General features: G+C 38.1%; 1 non-coding gene across 1 annotated transcript; it reads right to left on the bottom strand.

Annotated features, from left to right (window-relative positions):
- Window positions 1-1,513: 1,513 nt before the first annotated feature.
- LOC112781491 (small nucleolar RNA R71) lies at window positions 1,514-1,621 on the bottom strand. Its single transcript, XR_003192267.1, has one exon. It is a non-coding gene; the product is annotated as a small nucleolar RNA R71 (small nucleolar RNA).
- Window positions 1,622-7,584: the final 5,963 nt, after the last annotated feature.

Genomic DNA, 7,584 nt, shown 5'->3' on the forward strand with positions numbered 1-7,584 from the left:
CTCTCTCCTCATTAAAATTCAAAAATAAAAAAAAAATATCTTTCCCTTATTTTACTCTTCAATTTTGAAATTTTGGATTGACTTAGTAAAAAATTTTCAAAATTTAATTGTTTCTTGTTAGTCAAGTCAAAATTTCAATTTAAAAATTTTCTATCTTTTCAAATCTTTTTCAAAAATCAAATATTTTTCATTTTTCTTCTTAATATTTTTGAAAATTTTTAAAATTGATTTTCAAAATTTTTTTCTTATTTTTATTTCATATTTTCGAAATTATTGCTAACATTTAATGTTTTGAATCAAAATTTTCAAGTTGTTACTTGCCTATTAAAAAAGGTTCAACCTTTAAATTCTAGAATCATATCTTTTAGTTTCTTGTTAGTCAAGTAATCAACTTTAATTTCGAAAATAAAATCTTTTTAATTTACTTTTCAAATCTTTTTCAAAATAGATTTCAATCATATCTTTTTCAAATTTTAATTTCAAAATCTTTTTCTAACTTCTTATCGTTTCAAAAGTTATTTTCAAATCTTTTTCAACTAACTACTTGACTTTTTGTTTGATTTTAAAAAAGTTTACTATTTCTTATCTTTTTCAAAACCACCTAACTACTTCTCTCTCTCATTAATTTCGAAAATCACTAACCATTTTTTTCAAAATTCTTTTTAATTAACTAATTGTTTTAAATTCTAATTTTATTTTATTTCTCTTAATTTTCGAATTCTAACCAATAACTAAAATAAAAACAAAAATATTTTTCTCTTCTTTTAAATTAATATTCGAATTTCTTCTCTCTCTCTCATATCTTTCTATTTATTTTATTTAATTACTAACACTTCTCTTCTTCTTAAAATTCGAACCCTCCCCCTCTCTTTGTGTTCGAATTCTTTCTCTTCTCCCTTCTTCATTCTATTCTTCTATTCTTCTACTTACATAAAGGATTTCTCTTCTTTTCTATTCTCTTCTTTTTCATATGAGCAGGAACAAGGATAAGAACATTCTTGTTGAAGCTGATCCTGAACCTGAAAGGACTCTGAAGAGGAAGCTAAGAGAAGCTAAAGCACAAAACTCTGGAGAGGACCTAATAGAAATTTTCAAAAAAGAAGAAGACATGGCAGCAAAAAATAACAACAATGGTGGAGATGCAAGGAAGATGCTTGGTGACTTTACTGCACTAACTTCTGACTTCTATGGAAGAAGCATCTCAATTCTTGCAATTAGAGCAAACAACTTTGAGCTTAAGCCTCAATTAGTTTCTCAAATGCAGCAGAATTACAAGTTTCATGGACTTCCATTGGAAGATCCTCATCAGTTCTTAGCTGAATTCTTGCATATCTGTGACACTGTCAAGACCAATGGGGTTAATCCTAAGGTCTACAAACTTATGCTTTTCCCCTTTGCTATAAGAGACAGAGCTAGGATATGGTTTGGCTCACAACCTAAAGAAAGCCTGAACTCTTGGGAAAAGTTGGTCAATGCTTTCTTGGCCAAATTCTTTCCACCTCAAAAGTTGAGCAAGCTTAGAGTGGAAGTCCAAATCTTCAGATAGAAAGAAGGTGAATCCCTCTATGAAGCTTGGGAAAGATACAAGTAATTGATCAGAAGGTGTCCTTCTGACATGCTTTCAGAATGGAGCATCCTATGTATATTCTATGATGGTCTGTCTGAATTGTCCAAGATGTCATTGGACCACTCTGCTGGTGGATCTCTGCTGGTGAAGAAGACGTCTGCAGAAGCCCAGGAACTCATTGAAATGGTTGCAAATAACCATTTCATGTATACTTCTGAAAGAAATCCTGTGAATAATGGGATAACTCAGAAGAAAGAAGTTCTTGAGATTAATACTCTGAATGCCATATTGGCTCAGAACAAAATATTGACTCAGTAAGTCAGTATGATTTCTCAGAGTCTGACTGGAATGCAAGCTGCATCCGACAGTACTAAAGAAGCTTCCTCTGAAGAAGAAGCTTATGACCCTGAGAATCCTGCAATGGAAGAAGTAAATTACATGGGAGAATCCTATGGAAACACTTACAATCCTTCATGGAGGAATCATCCTAATTTCTCATGGAAGGATCAGCAGAAGCCTAATCAAGGCTTCAATAATAATAATGGTGGGAGAAATAGGTTTGGCAATAGCAAGCCTTTTCCATTATCTTCTGAGCAACAGACAGAGAATTCTAAGCAGAGCCTCTCTGACTTAGCAACCATAGTCTCTGATCTTTCTAAGACCACTCTCAGTTTCATGACTGAAACAAGGTCCCCCATCAGAAATTTGGAGGAACAAGTAGGTCAACTGAGTAAAAGAGTTATTGAAATCCCTTCTAGTACTCTCCCAAGCAATATAAAAAAGAATCTAAAAAGAGAGTCCAAGGCCATCAATATAACCAACATGGCTGAACATATAGAGGAGGAAGAGGCAGTGATTTCCAGTGAGTAAGACCTCAATGGACGTCCACTGACCCCTAAGGAGTTCCCCATTGAGGAACCAAAGGAATCTGAGGCTCATATAGAGACCATAGAGATTTCACTGAACTTACTGTTGCCATTCATGAGCTCTGATGAGTATTCTTCCTTTGAAGAGGATGAAGATATTGTTGAAGAGCAAGTTGCTTAGTATCTAGGAGTAATCATGAAGCTAAATGCCAAGTTATTTGGTAATGAGACTTGGTAGGATGAACCTCCATTGCTCATCAATAAACTAAATACCTTGGTTCAACAAAAATTACCTCAGAAGAAACTGGATCCCAAAAAGTTCTTAAGACCTTGCATCATAGGCACCATGACCTTTAAGAAGGCTCTGTGTGACCTTGGTTCAAGTATAAACCTCATGCCATTCTCTGTAATGGAGAAACTAGGGATCTTTGAGGTACAAGCTGCAAGAATCCCACTAGAGATGGCAGACAATTCAAGGAAACAGGATTATGAACTTGTAGAGGATGTCTTAGTGAAGGTTGAAGGCTTTTACATCCCTGCTGACTTTATAATCCTAGATAATGGGAAGGAAGGGATGAATCCATCATCCTTGGAAGACCCTTCCTAGCCACAGTAAGAGCTGTGATTGATGTGGACAGAGGAGAGTTAGTCCTTCAATTGAATGAGGACTACCTTGTGTTTAAGGCTCAAGGATCTTTTTCTGTAACCATGGAGAAGAAGCATGAAAAGCTTTTCTCAGTACAGAGTCAAATAGAGCCCCCACACTCAACTTCTAAGTTTGGTGTTGGGAGGCCACCATTAAGCTCTGAATCTCTGTGAAGCTCTCTAAGAGCTCACTGTCAAGCTATTGACATTAAAGAAGCGCTTGTTGGGAGGCAACCTAATGTTATTTAATAATATTTAATTTCATAGACATTTGTTTTCCATTGTTATTCTATGTTTTCCTTATGTTGATGATCATGTGAAGTAATAAAAACAGCTACAGAATTAAAGCAAAATCAAAAACAGCATCAAAAATAGCACACCCTGGAGGACAGGCTTACTGGCGTTTAAACGCCAGTAATGATAGCAGAATGGGCGTTTAACGCCCAGCCTGGCAGCATTCTGGGCGTTAAATGCCAGTATGGGCAGCACCCTGGGTGTTTAACGCCAGAAAAGGGTGTCTGGCATCTGGCTGGCGTTAAACGCCAGAGATGGCAGACAGACTGGCGTTTAACACCAGAAAAGGGTGTCTGGCTGGCGTTAAGTGCTAGAAAGGGGCAGCAGACTGGTGTTTAACGCCAGAAAAGGTAGCAGAGCTGGCGTTTAACGCCAGAATTGGCACACTGCGAGTGTTTGAATGCCAAAATGGTGCAGGGAGCAAAATTCCTTGACACCTCAGGATCTGTGGACCCCACAGGATCCCCACCTACCCCAACTCTTCTTCTCTCATCTTCACACCTTTTCATAACACTCTTCCTCAAATACCCTTGACCAATCACATCAATACCTCTTCCCCAAACACCATTCACCTATCAAATCCTACCCTCTTCCCCATATTCTCTTTACCACTCACATCCATCCATCATAAACCCCACCAACCTCACCATTCAAATTCAAACCATTTCCCTCCCAAACTCACCCCTTCATGACCAAGTTCCCTCTCTCTCTTACCCTATAAATACCCCTCCTTACAACCTTCAATCTCACACTTCATACACACTTAACCCCCCTTGGCCAAACCACTCACCCCCCTCCATCTCCTCCATTTCTTTTTCTTCTACTCCTTTCTTTCTTCTTTTGCTCGAGGACGAGAAAAACTTCTAAGTTTGGTGTGGGAAAAGCTCTGCTTTTTTATTTTTCCATAACCATTAATGGCACCTAAGGCCGGAGAAACCTCTAGAAAGAGGAAAGGGAAGGCAATTGCTTCTACCTCTGAGTCATGGGAGATGGTGAGATTCATCTCAAAGGTACATCAAGACCACTTCTATGAAGTTGTGGCCAAGAAAAAGGTAATCCCCGAGGTCCCCTTCATGCTCAAAAAGAGTGAATATCTGGAGCTCTGACGTGAGATTCGAAGAAGAGGTTGGGAAGTTCTCACCAACCCAATCCAACAAGTCAGAATCTTAATGGTTCAAGACTTCTATGCTAATGCATGGATCACTAAGAACCATGATCAAAGTATGAACCCGAACCCAAAGAATTGGCTCACAATGGTTCAGGGGAATCACTTGGATTTCAGTCCGGAAAATGTGAGGTTGGCATTTAACTTTCCATTTCACTTGGCATTTAACCCTATGTCTTTATTACATGATCATTAGTGTCTAGTGTCTATGTCTTAAAGCTATGAATGTCCTATGAATCCTTCACCTTTCTTAAATGAAAAATGTTTTTAATTTCAAAAGAACAAGAAGTGCATGATTTCGAATTCTATCTTGAATTTAGTTTAATTATTTTGATGTGGTGGCAATACTTTTTGTTTTCTGAATGAATGCTTGAACAGTGCATATTTTTGAATTTGTTGTTTATGAATGTTAAATTGTTGGCTCTTGAAAGAATAATGAAAAAAAGAGAAATGTTATTGATAATCTAAAAAATCATAAAATTGATTCTTGAAGCAAGAAAAAGTAGTCAACACAAAGGCTTGCGAAAAAAAATAAAGAAAGAGAAAGAGAAAGAAAAAGCAAGCAGAAAAATCCAGTAGCCCTTTAAACCAAAAGGCAAGGGTAAAGAGGATCCAAGGCTTTGAGCATTAATGGATAGGAGGGACCAAAGGAATAAAATCCTGGCCTAAGAGGCTAAACCAAGCTGTCCCTAACCATGTGCTTGTGGCGTGAAGGTGTCAACTAAAAAGCTTGAGACTGAATGGTAAAAGTCGTGATCCAAAGCAAAAAAAGTGTTCTTAGGAGCTCTGGGCACCTCTAACTGGGGACTCTAGCAAAGCTGAGTCACAATTTGAAAAGGTTCACCCAGTTATGTGTTTGTGGCATTTATATATCCGGTGGTAATACTAGAAAACAAAATGCTTAGGGTCACGGCCAAGACTTATAAAGTAGCTGTGTTCAAGAATCAACATACTAAACTAAGAGAATCAATAACACTATCTGAATTCTAAGTTCCTATGGATGCCAATCATTCTGAACTTCAAAGGATAAAGTGAGATGCCAAAACTGTTCAGAAGCAAAAAGGCTACTAGCCCCGCTCATCTAATTGGAACTAAATTCATTGATAAGTTTGAATTTATTGTATTTTCTCTTCTTTTTATCCTATTTTATTTTTAGTTTCTTGGGGACAAGCAACAATTTAAGTTTGGTGTTGTGATGAGCGGATAATTTATACCCTTTTTGGCTTTATTTTTACATAGTTTTTAGTATGATTTAGTTACTTTTTATTATATTTTTATTAGTTTTTATTCAAAAATCATATTTCTAGAATTTACTATGAGTTTGTGTGTTTTTCTATAATTTCAGGTATTTTCTGGCTGAAATTGAGGGACTTGAGCAAAAATCTGATTCAGAGGCTGGAAAAGGTTTGCAGATGCTGTTGGATTCTGACCCTCCCAAACTTGAAGTAGACTTTCCGGAGCTACAGAAACCCAATTGACGCGATCTCAATTGCGTTGGAAAGTAGACATCTTGGGCTTTCGAGCAATATATAATAGTCCATACTTCATCCGAGATTTGATGGCCCAAACTGACGCTAAAACTAGCCTAAAACTTTCTGGCGTAAAACGCCTAAACTGGCACCAGAATTGGAGTTAAACGCCCAAACTGGCACCCAAGCTGGCGTTTAACTCCAAGAATAGCCTATGCATGTGTAAGGCTCAATGCTCAGCCCAAGCACACACCAAGTGGGCCCCGGAAGTGGATTTTTGCACTATCTGCCCTTAGTTACTCATTTTCTGTAAACCTAAGTTACTAGTTTAGTATAAATAGCACTTTTTACTATTGTATTCGCATCTATCTTTTGATCATTTTAGATCTGAGACTTGGACTTGGAGACTGGCCACACCGCCATGCCTAGACTATTTTCACCTATGTATTTTCTACGGTGAAGTTTCTACACCCCATAGATTAAGGTGTGGAGCTCTGCTGTTCTTCATGAATTAATGCAAGTACTATTATTTTTCCTTCAATTCACGCCTACTTCTTCTCTAAGATACTCACTCATACTTCAATCTGGAGAATGATATGATCCGTGACACTCATCATTATTCTCAATTCTATGAACGCGTTCCTAACAACCACTTTCGTTCTATCTGAGCTCAATGTAGTCATTGGGCGACAGCTTGAGTGCGTATCTCTTGGGTATCTAATACACAGATCGAGTCCGTGAGATTAGTATCTTCATGGTATAGGCTAGAACCAATTGGCAGCATTCTTGGGATCCGAAAATTCTAAACCTTGTCTGTGGTATTCCGAGTAGGGTCTGGGAAGGGATGACTGTGACGAGCTTCAAACCTGCGAATGTTGGGCGCAGTGACAGTGTGCAAAAGGATCAATGGATTCTATTCCGACGCTAGCGGAAACCGACAGATGATTAGCCAAGCGGTAGCTGTGCCTGGTATTTTTCATCCGAGACGAGAAATCCGACAGTTGATTAGCCGTGCAGAAACCGTAGAGGACCATTTTCACTGAGAGGATCCTACAACTTGCCATGGAAGGGAGCACGCATGGTTGGAAGAAGGCAACAGGAAAGCAGAGGTTCAGAAGTAACAAAGCGTCTCCAGACGCTTATCTGAAATTCCCACCAATGAATTACATAAGTACCTTTATCTTATTTTATGTTTTATTTATATTTTACTTATCAAAACCTCATAACCATTTGAATCCGCCTGACTGAGATTTACAAGATGACCATAGCTTGCTTCAAGCCGACAATCTCCGTGGGATCGACCCTTACTCACGTAAGGTTTATTACTTGGATGACTCAGTGCACTTGTTGGTTAGTTGTGCGGAGATGCGAAAAGTGTGAATCACGATTTCCCACACCAATTACCTCAGAAGAAACCGGATCCCAGAAGGTTCTTAATACCTTGTACCATAGGCACCATGAACTTTGAGAAGGCTCTGTGTGACCTGGGGTCAGGTATAAACCTCATGCCACTATCTATAATGGAGAAACTGGGGATCTTTGAGGTACAAGCTGCAAGAATCTCACTAGAGATGGCAG

Source organism: Arachis hypogaea, chromosome 19 (assembly GCF_003086295.3).
Source record: "Arachis hypogaea cultivar Tifrunner chromosome 19, arahy.Tifrunner.gnm2.J5K5, whole genome shotgun sequence".
NCBI classification, from domain to species: Eukaryota; Viridiplantae; Streptophyta; class Magnoliopsida; order Fabales; family Fabaceae; genus Arachis; species Arachis hypogaea.